Genomic DNA, 24811 nt, shown 5'->3' with positions numbered 1-24811 from the left:
TCAGTTGGTTATAAATATGTGGATTCATTTCTGGGTTTCTTATTCTGTTCCATTGGTCTGCGTGTCTGCTCTTAGGCCAGTACCATGCTGTATTGATTATCATAGCGTTGTAGTATATTTTGAAGTCCAGTAGTGTGATAACTCCAGCTTTATTTTTTTTTGCTCAGGATTACGTCGGCTATTTAGTGGTTTTTTTTTTTTTTTTTTTTTTTTGGTGCTTCTGTGTATTTTTTTTTGTGTGTGTGGTTTTGTGGATTGTCTTTTTCCATTTCTGTAAAGAATGTATTTTGGTATTTTGGTAGGCATTGTATTGAATCTATACACTGCTTTTGGTAGGTAATATGGTCATTTTCACAATATTAATTCTTCTAACCACGAACATTGGATGTCTTTCTATTTTTTGGTGTGTGTTCTCTTTAATTTCTGTTATTAGTTTTTTTGTAGTCATCCTTGCAGAGATCTTTAACCTCTTGGTTAAATTTATACCAACGTGTTCTACATTTTTTGGTGAGTAGGATTGCTTTCTTGATTTTTTTTTCCCCACTAGTTTATTTTGGTATATAGAAACGCCGCTGACTTTTGTATGTTATATTTTGTATCCCGCAAGTTTAATGAATTTGTTTTTAAGTTCTAACAGTGCAGATAAACAGTTTAATTTCTTCCTTTCCAGTTTGGATGTCCTTTATTTTTATTTTTTTCCTCCTGCTTAATTGCTTGGGCTAGGACTTCCAGTACTGTGTTGAATGGAAATGGGCATCCTTGTCTTCTTTCAGATGTTAGAGGAAAAACTTTCAACTTTCCCCAACTTAGTATGATGTTGACTGTGGTTTGTCGTTCCTGTATTGTGTTGAGATATGTTTCTCCTATACCTAACTTGCTGAGAGTTTTTATTGTGAAGGGATGTTGAATTTTATCACTTGCTTTTCCTGTGTCTATTGAGATGATCATATTGTTTTTGTTCTTCATTCTGTTGATGTGATGTATCGTATTTATTGATTTCATATGTTAAACCATTCTTGCATTCCTGGGATAAATGCTACCTGATCATGGTGAGTGATCTTTTTAATGTGCTGCTGGATTCAGTTTGCTAGGATTTTTGCATTTCTATTAATCAGGGATATTGGCCTCTAATTTTCTTTTTTTGATATGTTTTTGTCTGGTTTTAGAATCAGGGTAATGTTAGCCACACAAAATGAGTTAGGAAGAAGAATTCCCTCCTCTTCAATTTTCTGGAATAGTTTGAGAATTGGTATTTCTTTAAATGTTTGGTAGAATTCTGCAGTGAAGACTGGGTCCTGGGCTTTTCTTTGATGGGAGATTTATTTTTACAGAGAGAATCATGTTTAACATGAAAAATACAAATTTAGTATGTGTAGCCATGCAGATGAGATGGAAATACATTGGTTAAGACAAAGTATGTACTTTTAATTAAATGTTAAACAAGATGAACTGATGAGCCTTGTAAGCACATGCTTACCCTTTAAGAATAAAAATTTCTATAAGATTGATTATTAAGATTAAATATCATTTTGAGTTTTACGTAGAGGGGTTCAGTTGAACGTGGAGTATGTTTTGAAGAGAGCAAAAGATAAAAGAGAGGTAAGTACTTTATAGAATTAGAGCTGTAACTTAGGGAAGAAGAGGAAATGCTGAAAGATCAAAAGAGTATGACCTGGTAGCTGCCATAGATATTTGACAGTTTATCATATTGACAAGAGATCTGACTTTTTTATGAATAAAAGGGAAAGACCTAGGTCCCTTAGGTAGCAGTTAGAGGGAGGCAGAGTTTAAGTGGCTAAAAGGAGGAACTTGTGGTTCTCCAAAATGGAATAATAGGTTCCCTTGCTGGGCATATAGGATTTTTGCTTTTGCTGGTTATGACCCTTTGACTGAGGTGTTTCACTGGGGATTCAGGCATCAGATAGTTATTTGTATTAGGTGATCTCTTTTTTGTTTTGTTTTGTTTTTGAGACAAGGTCTCACTGTGTTGCCCAGGCTGGAGTGCAGTGGTACAATTTCAGCTCACTGCAACCTCAACCTCCCAGGCTCAAGTGATCTTCTCAACTCAGCCTGCCTAGTTGTTGGGACTACAGGTGCGTGCCACCACACCCTGCTGATTTTTTTCTTTTTTGAGACAGAGTTTCGCTCTTGTTGCTCAGGCTGGAGTGCAATGGCGTGATCTCAGCTCACTGCAGCCTCTACCTTGTGGGTTCAAGCAATTCTTCTGCCTCAGCCTCCTAAGTAGCTAGGGTTACAGGCGCCCACCACCATACCCGCCACCATGCCTGGCTAATGTTTGGTATTTTTAGTAGAGATGGGGTTTCTCCATGTTGATCACGCTGGTCTTGAACTCCTGACCTCAGGTGATCCACCTGCCTCGGCTTCCCAAAGTACTGGCATTACAGGTGTGAGCCACCACACTTGGCCTGTTTTTGTATTTTTTGTAGAGACAGGGTTTCACCATGTTGCTCAGGCTGGTCTCGAACTCCTGAGCTCAGGTGAGCCGCCCACCTTGGCTCCCCAAAGTGCTGGGATTTCAGGCGTGTGCCACTGTGCCTGGCTTTAGGTGACCTTTTTAGGTCTTTTCCAACCTAGATTATCCATGAAACTGTTATTTCTTTTTATAAAAAGAAATACAAATTATTTTTTGTGTTCACTTTAGTCCTAAGTTCTATTGGTTGGCTTTATGTATTTCATAGCTTCTTTAAATTATATGCAATATAGCTTAAAAGCATGGTGATAACTACTACATTTATGTAAGTAGCTTTAATTGCTCTTAGTTCAGTTTGTTTCTTGTCATTTTATTTCTTACGCTTTTTCTGGGTTATAGACTGCTCTTCTATATAGATGTTTCTTCTTTTTCTTTTTCTTTTTATTGCAGTGTTGGGGTTTTGCTATGTTGCCTAGGCTGGTCTGGAACTCATGGGCTCAAGCCATTCTGTGATTATAGGCATGAACCACCGTGCCCGGCCCTGCTTTAGACATTTCTAATGGACTGTGCTGTTCTTTCCAGATTATTTTTCCATAGTCATTGCTGCAGCCATCCTTAAAACAAAAATAACAATTGAACTCAGAGATAAAACATATATATCTTTTAATGTAAATACTAAAATATCACTTTATAAATTCAGAAAATCCAGAGTAGGGAACAGTTGAAGTCTTTATTTTGCATATTCTGTGGCTTTTCTGTTTTAATTCTATTTGCTTCCATTTATTTTTGCTTTCCTTAGCTTGACATAATATAAAACTGAATACATCTTAGTGGTACTTTGCATTGACTAATTTTTTTGCCTTTTTAACTTAAAATGTGAAATAAAATAAATCTTCATCACTGTATCTCTGATAGTTTTTGTTTCTTCTGTTGCTTAAATTTGTTCCATTGTTATTCCTGAAACCCTTAAAAAAATCAAGACACCTTGGACCACGACTAGTACAGTTTTTATTCTAGTACAGTTGCTGACTGTGTGTTTGTATGTGTGTGTGTATAGTGTGTATAAACTTGCATTTTTTGTGCTGTTCCAAGAGACTTTGTTTTCCAAGATTTTGAGCCTACTATTTGTCTATTGAATTCATCTTTCCCCTGGAGATCTGTTGCCCAGAGCCCCCTGTCTGGGTTTGTGATTTTCTAGGCATGTTATATTATCTTCTATCTCTGAGCTTTACTGCTCTCCTTAATTAGAGCTATTATTTCCCTGTATTCCATCTTCTTTTTTTTTTTTTTTTATCTATACCCTCTTTCTTTGTTGAAGTCCTTGGTAATTTTCTAATACCCTCTGATACCCTCATACTTGACTAATGATTTGCTTTTACATAGAATCCAAAGTTGAATGTCACTTTTCCTTCAAATTTTATCTCGTCGTTTCTTAGCCTTCTAGCATTTAATGTTGCTGCTCTGTTGCCTGATACTTATATAAGGCTTGCTGCATTGTTAGGTTACCTTTCCTCCAACCCAGCTTTAGGATCTTCTCTTTACCTTTTGATGTTCTGAAATTGCAGTGATATATCTGCATTAGCCTTTCATTTATTTTCCTGGGCACTTGGTGGGCCTTTTCAATTTGGAGCGTGTTCTCTTAAACTCTGGGAACTTTTCTTGTGTTTTCTCTGCAAACTCCTGGAAGACAGATGTTGGCTGGTGCTTTTTACCTATTTCTTGCATCTTTCCAACATTTTGCTTTATATCTTTCTAGATATTTATTGCCATATTTTCTACCTCTTTGAATATTTCATTTTGACAAATATTTTACTGTTTCTAAGAAATCTTTCATGTGTCCTCTTTATTCCATGTTTTTGGTAGTAGTCTATTCTCACAGGGATATACAGTAGACTTTTGAATAATGTGGGATTTAGGGGTACAGAACCTCCATTCTTTGCATTCAGAAATTCATATATAACTTTTATCTTCCTCCAAACTTAACTACTAATAGCCTATGTTGACTGGAAGCCTTACTGATAGCAGAAGCAGCTGATTAACACATATTTTGTATATTATATGTTATGTGTATTATATACTGTATTCTTACAATAAAGTACACTAGAGAAATATTAAGACAATCATCAAAAAGAGAGTATGTATTCATTAAGTGGAAGTAGATCATTAAAAAAGTCTTCACCCTCATCTTCATGTTGAGTAGGTTGAGGAGGAGGAAGAAGAGGGGCTAGTGGCTAGTCTTACTGTTGCACGGGTGGCCGAGATAGAAGAAAATTGATATATAAGTGGAACTGCACAGTTCAAACCTATGTTGTTCAAGGGTCAACTGAATAAGTGTCTCTTTAGATATAGTCTGAATTAATTTTTGTATTTGTTTATTTTGATCTTTCTTGTAGTACTGCATGCTTTCCCCAAAGGTCAGATTGTTTTTCGTTGGTTGTTAATGTTTACAATTAATAGGAAGTCTAGTCATGTTTTGCTGTGGGATAAGTAGGCTTTAGATAGATAGCCTAAGGTTATTTTGGGGAACCAGGGTAAGAAGTACCTTATCATTAGGTGATAACTGTCCTATTTCCTTCAGTTCATTCAATTTAAGTTCAGGGTTAAGAAAATACTTTCTCTTACTTTGGGTTCAGTGCTTGGTTGTAGGCCTTGCTGGGTATTCAGGTGGGGGAGGAGATGAGGTTGACCTCTCAGTATTAAGGCTTTCAATTAATCCTTAATGTCTAGCCCAGCTCACTACTTACGCTATCTATCATTTCATTTTTAGAGGTTCTAAAAGTTTGTTGGACAAGGTTGTTCACAGCCTCTTAAGCCTCAGCTTCTTTGGACTCTGGGCTGTGACTTTTTTGTGCTCTGTTTTAGTTATCTTTTCTATTCAGTTTTCTCTTCATCTCCTAGAAATGTATTTAAATCTTTCATTTGCTTTTGGTCTTCTCTTTATTCATTTTGTTGTTACAGGTTTTTACCTTCTATTCCTTCTCATTTTAATGGGATTTGGGGATGGGGAGAGAAATAAAGATGTACAAAGTCTGCCGTATTGAATCAGTGACTCTTTTAATTAAGTCATAATAAATATAAAATTTCTGGCATACAGTAATTCTTACTTAGGGATTTTGGAACCCTCTCCATTATTATCTTGATGGTTATTTCTTTCATAGTGTATTTGCATTACTTTCCTTGCTTTCAGATTTTTTCACCTGTTAGTAATATTAATCTTGTGTTAGTAATAAAGCTATTAACAAACTTATCTGAGTTTGCAGGGTTCTCTGGAGAAACAGAACCAATAGACTGTGTGTGTGTGTGTGTGTGTGTGTGTGTGTGTGTGTGTGTGTATTTATAGCGAGAGAGAGAGAGAGAGAGAGAGGGAGAAATTGATTGATTTTAAGGAGTTGGCTTACGTGATTGTGGAGACTGGCTGGCAAGCCCAAAATCTGCAGGGTAGGATGGCAGGCTGGAGACGTAGGGAAGATTTGATGTTGCAGTTTGAGTCCAAAGGCATTTTGGAAGCAGAATTTCTCTTATTCAGGGGACCTCCATTTTTGTCTCTGAAGAGCTTTACCTAATTGGTTGTGGCTGACCCACATCATGGAGAGTGATCTTTTTTACTCAAGTCTTTTGGTTTAAATGTTAATTATTTAAAAAATACCTTCACAGCAGCATTTAGACTTGTGTTTGACCACATATTGGGGCATCATGGCCTAGCCAAGTTGACATATAAAATGAACCATCTCTCACGACAGAAAAGTTGATGTGAGTTAATGCATGCATGTTAATTAATTTGATTTAGCCATTCCACAGTGTATACACATTTCAAAACATGTTGTACACCATAAACATATATTATTGTCAACTAAATAATTAAAAAATCAAATTAACCATCATAGTAAGGTCCCCAAAACTCGGAACATGATAAATTATTCTTTGAACTGCTATTTTATATATGTTGTCATGAAACTAGTGTTAATCTTAGGATTTTTGAGAAAGTGGTTTCAAGATGAGTATTGTAGGCAGATGGAGCTTAAAAAGAAAACCCCCGACTCTTTTCTCATAAGGAATTGTATATATAAAGGAAATTGAAAAAATAGTTAATATGTGTGGATGTTAATGTACTAAATACTGTGCAAAACCACTTTGCTAGCGCTGTCTTATTAAATCTTCACGAAAACCTTAAGAGCTGTAGATACTACAGGTTGAGTATCCCCTATTTAAAATGCTTAGGACCAGAAGTACTTCAGATTTTGGATTTTATTTTTTGGATTTTGGAATATTTGCATTATACTTACTGGTTCAGCAAGCCTGCCTAATCTGAAAATCCCAACTCCAAAATGCTCCAGTGAGCATATCCTTTTGAATGCCATTTTGATGTTCAAAAAGTTTTGTATTTTGGATTTTGATTTTTGGGTTAAGGATACTCAACCTGTATTACTAATCTCATTTTGTAGCCCAGTAAACTGAAGTTTTGAGAATGGTTAATTTCCCAAGGTTATTAATATGTAAGTCATAGTACATGGATTGCAATCATTCTAATTTTTGTTGCCTTCAAGTACGTAAGTTCTGTTAAGATCAGTGCTCTATATCGGTTCTCAGATTTCGTTTAGCTTTGTAGTCAGCAAGATTAGGATGTTATTTTGTTTTTGTGTGTGTGTGTGTTTCTTTTTAGTTTTGTTCTTGAAAGAACAAAGAAGATGGTTCTCTTTCCTGTTTAAAGAATATATGTGTGTTTGTGTTAATTCTATGGTATGAGTGCCCGAAATGGCGCTTAGTTATTTTCCATAGGCACTTGAACCATTTGCTGTCTTAACCAGAGTTTAATATAGAAGAGGTAAGTATAATTTTTATACTCCGTGTGACCCATAGTTAACCCGGACCATACACAGACTACTCACCAGTCGTCAGGGAGTTGAACATGCATATCTGTGGACCAAACCGATGATGTTTCTCTGCACCTACCAAAGGGAATCGGGTTCCCACATGCACTTAGGAAAAAAGAAAGACCATGTGGGTGCCAGATATTGGGCGAAACCCCACCCCTGATACTCAACGTGGGTTCTTTTCTATTTTCCTAAGCGTCAGCTGGTCTGAGAAATAAAGGGAAAGAGTACAAAAGAGAGAAATTTTAAAGCTGGGTGTCCGAGGGAGACATCACATGTCGGCAGGTTCCGTGGTGCTCATGGCTCTTAGTTATTAAAGACCAAGGACTTTAGAGAGAAAAACAGTCATTGGCCAGTGATTTAGTTAATCTTGAATACCAGAGAAGTGCTCTAAAAATGTGCCTTTGTTAGGTGCCAACAGATAGACGTGTACTGCAAGCTACTTGAACCCTTCTTTATCAGATAAGGTTGATTCAGGATGGAATTCATCTAGATATAAGGAAAAAGCCTCTAACTTCATACTCATTTTACAGTTGAAGAAATTGTGGTTTATGAGTAAACATTACCTTGGATTTTTTTTTTTGTACAAATTAGCTGATTTTGACTTTATTCATTTATTGAATGTCTGTTATATGTCAGGTAATATGCTAGGCAGTGGACATACAATGTTGAGTAAAACAAAACTTGATCTCTTCTTACGGAGCTTAAAGTTTAGTACAGAAATAATTTTTCTTCTTATTTTCCCAGGATATTTAGTAAGTCTATTTATTTAACATAAACTTACTGGGAGAGGTTGTCTTCCGTGAGTTTTGAGTGTTCTTGAGCTTTCTTGCTCAGCATGGCAAGAATGCAAGGTCCTGACCACTCTTTTCCTGGACCGTTTCTCAGGGTCGTAATTATAGCAAGCAGCATTGAAGGATGACATTACATTTGCTCTCTCACCTCCACTTCTTAAGTCTACATTCAGCAGGCTTGCTTACTGCTCACTATAAAAGGCAATGCCTTCTCAACAATATTCCTCTCGTGTATTTCAACCCATTGTGTGTGTAGGCATCTATATAGGCATACCTGTGTTGTCCCTGTGGAACTTGAGGAGACAGGGGGATCTTGTCATCGTGCTGCTTGCTGTGCCATGGGTGACAGAGTTCATTGTCTTTTACCCAGTACCCTTGTGTCTTCTGTCAGTGAACATGAATCAGTAATAGGCTAGTTCATTAGTTTGTGAATAGGGTAAAAATCCCAGACCCTTTACAGTTCTTGCGCTTCTCAACATTACTGTGTTTAATCCCAGGAATTATTTATGGAGGTTTAGCAATACTTTAATTATTAAAGATGTTTAAATTTAAATAATTTACCTCTAGGAAGGTGGGGATTGCAACTATGTATGTTATTCATACTGGCACTAGAATATAGACATTTAGTAAATTTTGACTGGAAAAACGCACAAGGAGAAGGTGGGACCAGATAATGAGACTAGAAGTTAATAAAATGTGTGATGCAGGTGCGGTACAACTTTGCCTCACAGATTTATAGCAATTACTGTTGAAGAGGAAACATTCCAAAGTAAAGAATACAGTGTCCTGAATGTAAAAACAAATTTAGTATCCAGGAAAAGGGAAATCATTTTTGACACTAAAACTGGAAAGAAATTTCAACCAGTGTGATATGAAAAAATCCTTAACATAATTTCAGTGAACATAGGGCTTTTTCTTATATCCCTCAATATATATTCCAGTATGAGCAGTATTACAGGGGCTAGCATCATGGTCTGACTGATCCAATCCCAGGATAGATTTTAGCTTGTCTTTCAAACAGCCTACCTTGGATATCAGTTGTCACTAGATTTTTAAATATATTGATAAGAAGATAAGTTATGTGATACTATCTGAGAACTGTTGAGAATGTAATTAGCCTTTTGTTTTATTTTGCCCTATACATAAGTTTTATTAATCATCAGGGCTGGGTATGAGATTGCATAAATTCAGGCTCTGATAAGAGTGTTTGTTAGAGTAGGAGGCTGTTCTGCTGTCCTTGTAGAACAGGGGTCCCCAAACTGTGGGCCATGGACCAGTACCAGTTCAGGGCCTATTAGGAACTCAGCTGCACAGCAACAGGTGAGCTGCGGGCAAGTGAGTATTACTGCTTGAGTTCTGCCTCCTGTCATGTCAGCGTTGGCATTAGATTTTCATAGGAGCGTGAACCCTATTGTGAACTCTACATGTGAGGGATCTAGGTTGTGCTCTGCTTATGAGAATCTAATGTGTGATGATCTGAGGTAGAACAGTTTTATCACAAAACCACCCCCTCATCCATGGAAAAATTGTCTTCCATGAAACTGGTCCCGGGTGCCAAAAAGGTTGGGGGCCGTTGCTGTAGAGGACAGGGCCAAAATTTTCCTCAAAAAGTTATTTTGGGGTCCTCTGTAATGCCTTAAATAGGCAGGAGTAGCCCCATACCTTCAGACAGGAAGATCATTTTGGTGTATTTTTTTGTTTTATAGCCCACATTTAAAGTAAGAGCTAGCTGAGTAAAATTATACAATTTTATCCTCTTTAGTTCCAATGATTTTTCTTGCTGTTTTCTTCTGGTCATGGCAGGATTGCAGAATCCCTTTTTGCCATTTTTACTGTAGTTGTTGCCTGGATTCTTTTGGAACTCTGTAGACCTGTGTCTTCTCCTTTTGTACTCTTTTCCGTTCCATATTTATTTGCTTAGTTGGAAGATCTTCTCAAAAGATTTCTGATCTGCGGCCGGGCGCGGTGGCTCAAGCCTGTAATCCCAGCACTTTGGGAGGCCGAGGCGGGCGGATCACGAGGTCAGGAGATCGAGACCATCCTGGCTGACACGGTGAAACCCCGTCTCTACTAAAAAATACAAAAAACTAGCCGGGCGAGGTGGCGGGCGCCTGTAGTCCCAGCTACTGGGGAGGCTGAGGCAGGAGAATTGCATGAACCCGGGAGGCGGAGCCTGCAGTGAGCTGAGATCCGGCCACTGCACTCCAGCCTGGGCGGCAGAGCGAGACTCCATCTCAAAAAAAAAAAAAAAAAAAAAAAAAGATTTCTGATCTGAATCTACTGGTGTTGGCGCTATTTTCTGCCATCTGTTCTTTCCTAAAATACTACCTTTTCCTAATTTTGGTCTTTTGTCATAGGTTTTTTATCATATCTTTAAGTGAACCATGAATGACAAATTAGTTATCAAATATGTGCTTACATAACAAGAACGATAAATTGTCATGGAATGATTACATGGAAGTTTCCGGAAGTACGAGAATATCCAAAATGATGACATTGTTTAAAGCATAACTGATGTCATTTCTGTTTTCCTGCTAAAGCCAATTTCCTGTAAACAGAGTCTGAGATTAGGATGAGAGCATTTTAATGGTTGACAACTCCAGTGGGTACCAATCTCAGAAGATACAGTGTGAATAGTGCCTGTTTCAGGTGAGTGGACAACAGCCTGGGTAGTTTAAGGAAGTGAATAAAAAAATAATTTTGATACAGAGAATATCAAGGATCCTTGAGCAAATGTTTTCTTAACCTTAGTTTTGACCTCCTTTTCCTTTGTCTAATTAGCCTCATAATTACTAATTTTTTTTCTGTCAAGAATAAAAATACATAATAAAATCTCTAAGCTCTTTGCTATCTTTTGAGGACACTGATCAAAAAGAAACTCTGATAAAAGATAGAGAGCTGCATCTTGATTCTTACGGGATCTCAAGATGAGACTGGCTAATTTATAGTGGCCCAGAAGAGTTACTTGTTTCAAGGCCCTATCCTTGTTTCGCCTTCACTATCCTAGAAATAAATGTATCCGCCAGCTACAGAAGCTGAATTTCATAATTCCTTGGCAGTGGCAGATCCTTGTTTTTTAGAGAAGTAGGAAAACTGGCTACCTAGATTTCTCCAAATCATAGACCTAGGCCTCCTCAGCCTCCCTGGCTGTCCATTTCTTATTTCCTCAGCCTCCTGTCTGACCCCAGAAACACTTTCTGTACTCTAGACTCTATATTCTTTTCCTAGTCTCTGTTGCCATCATGAATTTGCTTCCCATAGGTTGTAATTTACTGAGTCATCATCTTGATTTAGAATTTTTGGCCTTGGTTTTAGTTAGGATTAGGCTCAGCTAACAGTGATAGAAAACTCCAGATAACAGTGGTATAAAGAAATTAATTTATTTTGTCATGCAGTAGCTCAGAAGGAAGTGACTGAGAGCTAGTATGGAGTTGGACAGTGCCAGGGACCCAAACTCCTTCTACCTTGCACTATCATGTGTGATCACTAATTCCGCCTTTATTGCATAGTTTGAGATGGTCCCTGCAGCTATCAGATACTGATGCCACTCAGTAAAAAAAAGGGGAGGGAAAGGTAATATCTCCTTGATTTAAAATCAAGGAAAAGTTGTATGTTCATAAAATCCTGAAAGTTGTATGTTCATTTCTACTCACATCCCATTGGCCACACCTTAGTAACCACAGCTATCAGTAAGGTAGATTGAAAAGTGTCATTTTTATTTTGGGTAACCATGTCCCCAGCTAAATATTAGGAATTCCAGTAAATGAGGAAGAATGGCTGAATGGTTATTGGGCAACAGCTAGCAGTTTCAAGTACAATTTCTATAGCTCAGTCTGTGAGGAATCTGAGATCAGTACCTTTTCCTAGCTTGCTGGTCATCCTGGGACCCACGTTTGACTACTTGGCCTTTTTTCGGAGCTCATCCTGCCTCACTTGTCAAAGACTTCTAGACTGTGTATCTGTATTTCCTCCCTAACAAATGGAACTTCGGAATCAGATAAAGCCCAGTTCTCTGTTCATAGAGCATGATCATTTGCTTGTATCAGAAATTTTAGAGGGAGATTGAATTCTTGTTTTACTCTGAAGGAGATGGGTGTCAAAATTGCTACTTGTGTATTGGAGATATTTCATTAAGGTAAGGTAAGCAAACTTTTTTGATTGTACATGTTTATATATAAGACATTTGAGTGCACACCAGTATTTTTACATGTGTTTATATTACTTGTCTTACTATTCTACTGTATTAATGTATTTTGCATAACAAATACAGTAGATATTAAATATTTTAAAATGTTGAGCCATAGATAAAATATTTATACTTTTCAAATTATTAAGTAAAATTATTAGTTGTATAAGAACTTAACTTGGAATGCATTATGATTGCACATGCTTAATTAGTTTTGGAAATTTCATCTTCTTTTGATCTAATTTTTTACATATCTGGTTCCAAATTGAGCTTGATACTGGGTTTTAATGGCTATCATAGCTGAAAAAGATAACTCGATTATACATGCATTTAAATGGAAGAAATTTATTGTAGGCTCTAGTTACTAAGTTATAATCTTAGGTTTTTTTTGTTTTAAATACAGAAAAGCTTTTATTTAGTTAATTAGAACATTTCTGCCATCTTTCAGTGTGCTTGTTGTTCTTTTAAACTACTAGGAAGTGGTTACATTAAATAGTTATTACCATATAAGATCAAAATTCACTGAACTTTTTTTTTGTTTAGGAAAATTTTTAAATGTCCAGATTAAAAACTTTTTTTTTTAAGTGCCTCATTTCATTTTTAGCCAGATATCACATAACAGTGAAAACATACCTAAACATCAATTTTCTTAGCCCGTGTTTTTTCTTTTTAAAGTAAGAAAAGAGTTACTTTCTTATCACTAAAATATCATTTTATCTAGAAGGGACAGATGAAAGGTGTCTATTTTCTCATATGACTTATCACATCTGCTTATAATAGAAAAGGCCAGCATGTTTGTAACACTTGTCTCATTTGTAGAACATTTATTTTGTAAAACAAAAATGTGTAATTTATTAAGTATAATAGCTCTTTTAAGGCCTTTGCTGTGAATTAATGGAGAATTTTTATGTGGCATTAAGATTTTAATAATCACTTCCCATTTCATTAAAATTACTGTTTTGTTTTGTGGTGGTTTTTTTCTTTTTTTTTTTTTGAGACAGAGTCTTGCTCTGTTGCCCAGGCTGGACTGCAGTGGTGTGATCTTGGCTCACTGCAACCTCGGTCTCCTGGGTTCAAGCAGTTCTCCTGCCTCAGCCACCCAAGTAACTGGGATTACCGGTGCCTGCCACCACGGCTGGCTAATATTTTTGTATTTTTAGTAGAAACGGGGCTTCATCATGTTGGCCAGGCTAGTTTCGAACTCCTGACCTCAAGTGATCCACCCACCTCCGCCTCCCAAAGTGCTAGGATTACAGGCATGAGCTCCCGCACCTGACCTAAAATTACTGTAAACAGTCTACTGTTTTACAAAGTATTTTTAGTATAAAAGGAACTGTATTTATATTAATGACATTCTGTAACAATGCAAAGTGCTGAAGCCAAACAAATGCATTAAGGGTATCAATTCCTCTCTACTTTATGGAATTTTTACTCTTTCAGTATCCTTCCTTTTGGATAAATTGACGTGTATTCATCAAGGATACTAGTGGCAATCTGATTAAATGTTAGTTAAGTTTGATTTCTTTTTAATTTTTAGGTAGTATTTAATCATAGATTGATTGTCATGTCTACCCCTTTAGTTATACACACCACCTTAGGAAATGATTTGCTTAATGTATAAAGTCTAATAAAAGCTGCAATAAGGATGTCTTTTGAAAGAGTGACCAATTTAGAGTTAGTATCTTTTTAAGGTATACTGACTGTTTTTTCATGTGTTTCTCCATAAGTTCTGCTGAATGCCTGACAAACTTTGACTTTGTCTCTATGAGATCAGGGAACGCCTAGTAAAAGTAAATATTTATAACTTACTCTAGGTACTGACATTATCCTTGTTCATCTTAGTTTTTTACGTATATATGTATTTACATATATATGTGGCATAAATATTTTAATAATCTTTAATACATATATTTGCTTAGTTTTTGTCAGCATTTTTTTTCTTTTAAAACATTCCCTTATATTGTAGAGTCATTCCTCGGTATCCATGGGAGATTTGTTCCAGGACTTCTGCCAATATACTTCTGACAATACCAATATACTCATATGTTCAAGTCTCTGGTATAAAGTGGTGTAGTATTTGCATATAACCCGTGCACATCCTCCTATATATTTTAAATCATCTTTGAATTATACCTAATACAACGTAAGTGCTGTGTAAATAGTTGTGGTGCAGTGTTGTTTAGGAAATAATGACAAGAACAAAAAGTCTGTACATTTTTCATACAGACATCATTGTCCCCCTCCTTTTTTTTTTGAGATGGAGCCTTGCTCAGTTGCCCAGGCTGGAGTGCAGTGGCATAATCTCAGTTCACTGCACTCTCTGCTTCCCGGGTTCAAGCCATTCTCCTGCCTCAACCTCCCAAGTAGCTGGGATTACAGGCATGTGCCACCATGCCCAGCTAGTTTTTGTATTTTTAGTAGAGACAGGGTTTCACTGTGTTTGCTAGGCTGGTCTTGAACTCCTGACCTCAAGTGATCTGCCTGCCTTGGCCTCTCAAAGTGCTGGGATTGCAGAGGCGGGGTCTCCCTAAGTTTCCCAGGCTGGTCTTGAACCCCTGGGCTCAAACAATCCTCCTACCTTGGCTTATGAAAGTGCTGGGATTACAGACGTGAGCTACCATACTCAGCCTTCCCAAATATTTTTGATTTGCTGTTGGTTTTATTCACATATGAAGAACCCATGGATTTGGAGGGTTGACTGTATGTCCTTTTAAAAGACACTTTAAACTTTAAATACGTTTTGGAACAAAGTAGACTGTAAATCAGATATATGCTATTTAGATACCTGGTTAAGGATACTTGTTATTTTAAGCTTTAAAATTTTTTTAAATTTAATTTTGTATTTTAAAAATTTAAAACATACTGAAAAACAAAGTACAGTATACTCACATTTAGTCATCACCAATATTCAACAGCTGTTCATCCATCGAGTCTACCCATTTAGTTAAACTTCATCATATATCTTCCCAAAAAGGACTTATACGTAACAGTACCATAACTATACCTAAGAAACAATTTCCAAGTATCATCTAATATCCTGTCCATGTTCAAATTAGTCATTTGTCCCCAATGCCTATAATACTAATTTTTTCCTTGGGAAACAAAGGTCTCTTAGCAACATCCTGAGCTTTAGATTTTTTAAATTGTATTTTCTGCAAGTTGGAAATTAGGTTTAATAGCTTGATTAGCGTCAAACATATTTGGCATTCAGAAAACTTCGTAGGTAAAGCTGTATAATATCACGTCTTAGAATGTTTATCATCTGACTCGATGTTAAATTGGATTACTGGGTTAAGGTGGTGAGAGCAAAATCTCTTCTTCCTAAATACTTGAGATGGCAAGTAATCTACACAGAGATGCAGCTTTGGCAATATGAAAATATTTAGTTCCTCATCAGCGTTTTTCCTAATGCTTTTATGCATCCATGATGATATTCGCTGGAATCAGTTGTAGTGAAGTGATGGCTTTCTATATCTAACTTTTCTTTTACATTTATTTGCTGGCATTCTGGTAAGGAAAAGTTTTGTTTCATTACCTGGTTGCTTACAGTTCCTACTGAAGAGGCAGATTAGAAGGAAAGAATGAACATTTCAAAGTTAGGAGTTGGAGGAATGATCTTTCAGAGTAAGGACTTTTGGTGAAATGATTACTGCTAGTGCCAGAGGTGGCAAATGGTTTTTATTTGACTTTCCTTTTTTTTTTTTTTTTTTTTTGAGACAGGCTATCACTCTGTTGCCCAGCTGCAGTGCAGTGGCGTGATCGTGGCTCACTACAGCCTCGACCTCCTGGGCTTAAGTGATCCTCCACCTCCTGGGCTTAAGTGATCCTCCTGCCTCAGCTTCCCAAGTAGCTGGGACCACAGATGTGTACCATCACACCTACTAATTTTTTTTTTTTTTTCGTTTTTGTATAAATGGGGTCTTCATGTTGCCCAGGCTAGTCTTGAACTCCTGGGCTCAAGTGATTGTCCCGCGTGGGCTTCCCAAAGTGCTGGGATTATAGGCTTGAGCCACTGCACCTGGCCCTCTTTCCTTTTTGATGGTTATAATGAGTTAATAGATTGAAAAAATATATATGTCACATTGCTTTTTTCCTTATGATGCTCAAATTTTTTTTTTTTAACCAAATCACCTCACAATGTAGTCAGTGAGATGTACTTTTAAATGCATGTTCTGTTGCATAGTTTTGTTACCGTTACAGAGGCAGAATGCTTCTAAAAGTGCTTGCTGATTTTTTTCATTCTGTGATTTTTAATTTTGGCTTTAGGACCATATTTTCCTCTGTTGCATGTATAATTACAGTCAATTTCAGTATAAGATTTCTTGATATGCAACTTCAAAAAGCACATGAAATATGTAAAAGGAGGTCAGCTTGGAAATTAACTGATCGGTTGTGAAGGTTTGGTAGAAAATTTTTTCCTTAGCTTAAGGCTGAATGTTGATGAAATGCTTTAAATTAAATTTGATACACACTGGTGACAGGAAAATTGTCAAATAAATGACCTTGATTAGTGGACAAAGCAATCTTGGCTTTAATATAGAAACATTCTTGTGATGATTTAGGAAAATAATTATTGTAAATAAATCCTCAAGAAACTGACATTTAAAAAAGTATATTGATAGTTCTTCCTTTTTAAAGCAATATAGTGAACATAATTTAGCTTTTAACTGTTGATTTAGTAGTCTTGGGAAACAAATGATTGTATTATTACTTATTAGCAACGTCCTTAGGTACCATTTTTGTAGGTAAGGCTTTTGGTCCCTGTATTAACTGGGCCTGGGCCAAATACACTAGGAAAAAATTGCTTTTGAATGATGTGTTTCTCCTCTTTTTATAATACTGTCTTAGGACCTCCTACTTTATCTTTCTCAAACATCTAGAATATTCGATCCATTCATCTAATTGTGAGAGGCCAGGAAACTTGAGTTATTAGAAATATGTGAAATAAAAATAAGAGACTACTTATAAAGGTGTGTATATATGTAAAACACAAGGACAGAAATAAACCATATTAAAGTAGGTTTTCACTGAGGGTTTCTATATACTTGATTTTTCTTGAGGAAGGCTCTAGAGTTGGAAAGCTAACTGACATGAACTTGATGTAAAGGATTACCCATTCTCAACTGTTCATAAGAGGCCAGAGAAAATTCTGAAAGATAACAGGAAGCATTTACTGACTTTTAAACCTACATTATAGAATGGAGCAAGATACATTTTACTGTTGTTTCAAGGCTAAATACATATAATACTAATTTTTTCCTCATTAAGTTATGACATTTACCTAGGTATGTTTATCAGAATTGTGTTTTCCAAGTTGTAATAGTTCTCTTATGTGTTCCAAATTTATTGCAGAGTTGACTTTTTTTGTTCTATTCAGGTTCATATCTTTAATCTCTGTAATATATTTGATGAAAGTTCCTTTTATAGAGGCTTTTTTATACTCTTAAAAGGAGACTTTGATTCCTAGGCATACACCTGAAAAAATGCTACTAATTCTGTCTTTTTGAGTGAGCAGCTTTTTTTGTAGTTATTTGGTTATTCCATGTTTGGATGCTTCTTTCTCATCCGTGCTTTCTAAACTATCATCCTAACTGCATGGGTTAGTCAACACTACTGTGATGGTGTAGAGGTGTTTTATTCTATTTCTTTTGATTGCTGAGGATAACTTCCTGATTTGAGTCTAGTTGAACATGGAGGTTCTCATCTCTCGAGATAGAGCCATGATATTTTGTATGCACTCATGCATTTGTTCATTTAAGCTATGTTTTAAAACGGAGTATTTTATGTTCCAGCTGCTGTTCTAGCATTAGTGATACATCAGAAAACAAAAGAATAACAAATTCCTGCTCTTGGGGAGTTCTAGTTAGTGGAGCGTATAGTACCATAATAGTCTCTTCCTGGGCTACTACAAATTAGGGCTGTTAATTGTTCAACTCATTTTCCTGGCCTCTCTTACTTACTGAAAAAATTAATGTGATTCTCTAAGAACTCTGGGTGGTCCTGTTTGTGTCTGTTTTTTTCATATGTTTGAGTAAATGCAACTGAAATGTTACAGAACAAAGTGCCTAGTTGGGAATTGACTTACTAGAATGTGAAACTCAGTGAATAATAATGAGATCCATATTATAAGATAGTTGAACCTTTTTTTTTTTTAAAACCTATTCCTGTTTTACAGTAACGTGATTTTCATTAAATAACATTCCAGGAATCAACAATTTACAACAATCTTATGTAAGGTATAATGATTTGCTTTGAGATTAAAGTGATTGGTACTGTACTGTTTGTTTAACAAATGTTTATTTCATACCTATCATATGCCAGACTGTTTCCAGTGCTGGAAGATAGAGTGGTGTTTGAGACAAAGTCCTTGCCCTCATGGAGCTTGCAAGTATTAGATTGGTGCAAAATTGATTGCAACTTTGGCCATTACTCTCAAGGGGAAGAAACACAATTATTTTTGCGTCAACCTAATAAATTGTAAGGTGATAGAAAATGTCTAATTTTTTTTTTGGTGGCAGAGGTCATGGTTTATTTGACTTGGACTAGGGGGTGGGCCTCTCTCTAACATTGAGAGTAGCTGCATGCTGAGATACTTGTAGTGGCCAGCCTTTTGAAAATCCTAGGCAAGTAAAGTACGTTTTAAGCAGAGAAATAGCAAATGAAGTGTACTCAAAATGATGTTTAGTTTATCAGATTAAAGTAATTCATGGTTACTAAATAGTTCTAGTATCTCTGAGGGTTGTGTTTACATGATTACATTCATATTTATAGTTGTTTTGTTTTTTTTGAGACAGAGTCTTCCTCTTTTGTCAGGTTGGAGTGCAGTGGTGTGATCTTGGCTCACTAGAACCTCCGACTCCGGTGAGGTTCAAGTGATTCTCCTGCCTCAGCCTCCCGAGTAGCTGGGATTACAGGCACGCACCACCACGCCCAGCTAATTTTTGTATTTTTAGTAGAGTCGGGGTTTCACCATGTTGGCCAGAGTGGTCTCCATCTCCTGACCCTGTGATCTGTCCACCTCGGCCTCCCAAAGTGCTGGGAGGTGTGAGCCGCCGTGCCCGGACCATATTTACAGTTTTTTACTGAACCAAGTCTGTAATTAGTGGGCCGTATAAATAAATGAACTATGAGACAGTAACTTTTTCATGTGCTATTGCATAAAGAAAATCTAAGAAATAAAAATAATATTTAAACAATTAAGAAGCAATTCATAAAGTATTCTCCCCTTCTCCACAGACACACATACTCATATTAACAGAGTGTATACTTTATCTCACTGTAGGTTTTCTAGAATTGGCTAGTGTCTGGCCAAGTGCCTCTTTTCTGCCTGTTTTTATACACATAGGGCAGACAGAGCTAATCCAAATGAAAATTTGGAATGTGTATTTTTTTTTATTTTTCTTAATTTCATAATGTTGCTTGGTAGCTTAAAAAACACTTTTATACATTTGTTGCCTTTATTGTAATGTCCTATAGTTAGATACTCCTTTAATGAAATTAAAAGATCATATTTTATGGTTAGGTTTCTACTGCTCTGTTTTCCACAGGTAGGGTTTGTGGTTACATGATAGGATATCTACTGTTAAAGCAAACTAAATATGCCTGAGAAGGACTCTACTTCTATATTTGAGTGCTTGTGGATGAGCCATAACCTAGCTTAATAGGCAGACAAGATTGGAAACCTAACCTGGTGTATGTGCCTGTACAGTAGCTGAGTACTGGTCAATCCCAGTGGCCATACTTGAACCACAGTTGAACACAGTGTTCAAACTGTTCACATAAGGCAAACGCCAACCTGTAACCAATCCAGCTATTTCTGTACCTCACTGCCGATTTCTGTTATGTCAGTTCCCTTCCCTTTTTTGTCTATAAATTTGTTCTGACCACGAGGCACCCTAGGAGTCTCTCTGAATCTGCTGTGATTTTGGGTGCTGCCCGATTCATGAGTCGTTCACTGCTCAGTTAAGCTCCTTTAAATTTATTTCTCTTCAAGTTTTCCCTTTAACACTATCTTATTTGTTTTGTCTATGCTTGGGATTTTTTTTGTTTTTATGTCAACAATCTTGTATTAACAAATGTGCAGGATTAACACTTTAACATGGCTAACAGCGGAAGCAGCGCCTCTAACAAGCTCGAGTATGGAGGTATAGACCCAATAAAGATTGTCTCTTAGAAAAGGATTGAAAAGATACAGATATCTGCTTAAGTATTTTTTGTTTTTAAATAGTTTTCCAGTGTTGCAGAAAAAATATCCCAAAGTGATTTCAGTTCATAAAAAAGCAGCATTAGGCAGCCTGTGCTGCCTTATAAACCCCAACTCAGGATAACCATAGGAGAAAATCAACCCCCAAAACATTAAAAAAAAAAATCACCCTTTCTTTTCATCCTTCTCTAGCTTCGACTGCATATTCCACGGAACATCTAATATCGGGATAAGCAAGACCCAGCTCACTTCTTTTGTCTGTTTGTTAAGGTTGATCCTTCACCTCTACAACAATCAATAAATTGATCTCTAATTTCTGGCCCAGATTACTAGAAACTTGCAAAACATCCTTATGTTTTCTTCAAGGATGGGCCTGAGGGTTCCTTGAAAAATCAAAGGGGCAGGGTACCCACCTGAGACTGGAATGCCTGCCAAGCCCTTAAGCAAAAGCATCCCATTACCTTTCAACTGAAAGTCTAATCTACCAGGTAAGAACAAGTAGCAAATGGGCACTAAACTGTGGCTGTACCAAAAAGGTGAATATCTCCTCCTGTTAACCATAAAGGTAAGGGAGTTGACAGGAGCCAAGTATTTGATCTTATCTGAAGAGTTTGCATGGTTTAGACTGAAGTCATACTGCAGAGAAAAACATTCAGTCAAAGGATAGGGGTGGCTTTTGCTGTATCTGGTAAAGCTGCCATTCCTGGGCAGCCAAATTCGTTGCTCTTTTATAGAAGCTCTTTTCCCTTATGCAAAGTACTTAAGAATTAATAGGGAAATTTTAAATTTGACTTAATAACTGACAAACTTAAAGACATACAAAAAGGCAGTATATAAATCCACAAAGTATTCAAGCTTTTTTAGTAACCCCCATTTTTTTTTTTAAATCTGAAATTAGTGCTAATGAGTTCTTTTTTTTTTTTTTTTTTTTTTTTTTTTGAGACGGAGTCTTGCTCTGCCGCCCAGGCTGGAGTGCAGTGGCCGGATCTCAGCTCACTGCAAGCTCCGCCTCCCGGGTTCACGCCATTCTCCTGCCTCAGCCTCCCGAGTAGCTGGGACTACAGGCGCCCGCCACCTCGCCCGGCTAGTTTTTTGTATATTTTAGTAGAGACGGGGTTTCACCATGTTAGCCAGGATGGTCTCGATCTCCTGACCTTGTGATCCGCCCGTCTTGGCCTCCCAAAGTGCTGGGATTACAGGCTTGAGCCACCACGCCCGGCTGCTAATGAGTTCTTGAGACTTAATATGAAGCTCTTTGCACTGTAAATATTTTATATTTTTGGAGAAACATTTGATGATATCTAAGACAAATGAATACATATATTTGTGTGTGTATATATACATGTATGTATGTTTATATATATATACATACGTGTGTGTGTATGTATACACCATATATGTGTGTGTATATATATACACCGTATATGTATGTGTGTGTATGTATACCATCTTCGACTCAGTGAACCTGTGTTTTAAAATGTATCGTAAGGAAGGAATAGAAGAGGGGAAGAAAAGCATTATTTATATAGCATTGTTTATTTTTTTCAAATTAAGAACGTGATAATATCTACAGGGATAAATTCATTCCCAAATAGTTAATTGTATGTAACATACAACTCGATGGAGTGTATCATGCCTCAGCCTCTTTTGGGGGTGAATCTGTGACTCATCCATGAAGGAAAGAAGTCTTACCAAAGGGTGGCCAAGTAGAGAGTGATGGTCTTCTGTGATGTTAGAGGGGAAAGCTATAGGGGTTCTGTTAGAGGAGTTGTTCACATATTTTCTTATACTTAAAAAACACAAGCCATATAAAATAGGTAACTATTCTTTATTGTTGTGATACTGCACAGATATGTTCTTTTCCCTTTCAAGTCTGCCAACTTTGTAATAGAAGAAATAACTGACATAGAAGTATAATAGTTGAGCTAAGGTTGACCTTTGTGCTGCCTGCATAATTAAGGCATTCCAAATGTGAAGAGCTCCCTTCTATTCCTAATTTGTCATTCTCCCCCTTTGTATGGTATTAAAGTGATTTAAACAAATCTCTATTGTTGAGCAGTGCAATAAATTTAACTCTGAATGATTTGATTTTATTCTCTTTATCTCATTTGCCCCCTTTCCAAAAAGATAGGTTTAATTTAAATAGTCTGGAGTTAAAATAGTAGCAATGTCAGGAGGACTTCACTTAAGCAAGTTTAATTAGGACAATTTGGGGTTGAGATGGGAGGAATTTTAATGTGATGTAAAATCAGGCTCGAAGAGATTTCTGAGTATGATCATGGACTTTATGTCAAAATTTTAAAACCATTTGGGGTTAAATTTATTCCATTTCTCAACAATAGGGATTGGTTTAAATCACTTTAATACCACACAAAAGGGAGAATTACAAGGCAGGACTAGTAGGGAATTTTTACATTTGTTATGTGATAATTATGCTGGCAGCGCAAAGGTCAAACTCAGCTTAACTACTTCTAGGTCAGTTATTTCCTCTGTTATAAAGTTGGCATTAAGTTTCAGACTTGGGGATAAAAATGAGAATGGCACCTAGTACCTAGTTCTGGAATATACAAGGGAAGAAAAAAACATACTGGAGGTGCTTCTGTTGTTGGGGCTCTTGTTCAGCATGAGAACTCTGGAAACTCTGAAGGCAATGTAGAGCTTGATTTAATGTAGAAATGGATTTTTGAGTTGAAGGAAGTGTGTTGTCAGGAGGAGCAGGAGTTCAAAAAAAGATGCATGCTTGGAAATCTTTCCTTGAGAAACATCCTAAATGCAGTCTTAGTTATTCTAATTGTAGATTGTCGACCAAGAGGTTGTTCAGGGATAGAACCTCAAGTCATCACTTACCTTCCAAGTTATTTTCCGGCACATATAAACATTGTCAGATCTCTGTTGATTTTTCCCTCTTCTGTCCGTTTCCTTCTCTCCACTTTTCTCCATTAAACTTAAAAGCGACTACAATTATTGTCATTCTTCATTTACTTACTCCTTAACTCCTACTCATCTAATTCTCTGCTTTGTGTGTCAAACTAGTGGATTTCTCTCCTTTATTTGTTCTTTGGGTTGCAGTTAGCCTTCCTGATTCCCACTACTATGAAATTTTTGTGATGTTGCTTTATCTTCACGCATCTTTGGTCTGAGCTTTTTCCTTCATATCATCAATATATCAAAAAAGTGAAGTCAGTATGTTACTTCCAAATTTGTTCTTTCCAAATTCTCTGTTTGTTCAATAGAAACATTTTTTTCTCACTTATCAAGGTTTAAGTTCTCCCAATCTGTCTTTCCCCGTAATGCTTTTATTCAGCAAATATTTTCTGGAATACCTACTATATACAAGGTTGTGATTCTAGATTCTGGGGATTCAGCCACAAGTAAGAGACAAAGGTCTTTACCTGTGCAGCTTATGCTCTGGTGGAGAAGACTGTCAGACAGATACTTAATGTCATATAGAGAAACATTTTAAAGGATAAAGTAGCTAAGGATCCGTAGGCAGTAATGGAAATATGTACTGTTTTGCATAAGGTGGTTAGGGAAGGTTTCTCTGAGAAGATGGTATCTAAGTAAAATCTGAATGAAGGGAAATAATGAGTTATGAGTATTGGGAGAAGAGCCTTCATGCAGAGGGTATAGCAAGTGCAAAAACCCGGAGATGGGCTTATGCTTCTCTATGTTCAGGAAAAGCCATTGTGACTGGAGGAGAGTGAATCAGCAGGGGGAGGAGATGAAGTCAAAGAAGTTGGCAGGAGAAGATCCTATTAGACCCTATGGGCCCTGGCTAGGATTTTGGGCTTTATGTCTAAATGTGTTGGGAAGGTTTTAGAGGATTTTGAACAGAAGAATATTATCGTGATCTGACTTAATATTTTAGAAGGATCACAGTGATAACTGTGTGGAGAATAAACTGTCAGGGGAGAGGGGATGGCAGTAGAGAAACCTGGGACACTAGGAGGCTGTTACAGTCTTGATGAGAGATGGTGATTTGGGAGTAGAATGTTAGCTGGTCAGATGTGTGATACATTTTGAAGATAAAGCTAGCAGGATATGCTGATAGCTTGGATGTGTCAGATATGGGGAGAGGAGCTAAGGACAGTTCTTGAGTTTTAGAATTGAACTAGGTGATTGGAGGTTCCATTTACTCTGAATACCTTGGGAGGAACAGTTTTTTGAGGGGGAGGGAGGATTGATAGAATCAGTGTTTATTTTTGGTATGTTAACTTTGAGGTACTTATTAGACAACTTAATGAAGATGTCAGATTACACTCTTCTGAAGGTCTCATGAGTTTTGGGTTGGAGAAGATACCTGTGGGAATCAGAGTATAGATGGGC

The 24811-nt window shown here is 36.8% G+C and overlaps 1 protein-coding gene across 4 annotated transcripts in view; it reads left to right on the top strand.

Annotated features, from left to right (window-relative positions):
• Positions 1-24811, top strand: part of LOC105479510 (PHD finger protein 3) — an 85796-nt gene that overhangs the window by 16585 nt on the left and 44400 nt on the right. Inside the window, exon 2 of one of the 4 annotated variants that reach the window (XM_011737501.3) lies at positions 10637-10745. The exons of the other annotated variants lie outside the window; for them this stretch is intronic. The gene's annotated coding sequence lies outside the window, so the exon portion shown is untranslated. The remainder of the gene's footprint in view (positions 1-10636; positions 10746-24811) is intronic. 4 annotated transcript variants of the gene reach the window in all.

Source organism: Macaca nemestrina, chromosome 5, assembly GCF_043159975.1.
Source record: "Macaca nemestrina isolate mMacNem1 chromosome 5, mMacNem.hap1, whole genome shotgun sequence".
In the NCBI taxonomy this organism is placed as follows: domain Eukaryota; kingdom Metazoa; phylum Chordata; class Mammalia; order Primates; family Cercopithecidae; genus Macaca; species Macaca nemestrina.
This window is presented reverse-complemented; position numbering and strand designations above follow the sequence as displayed.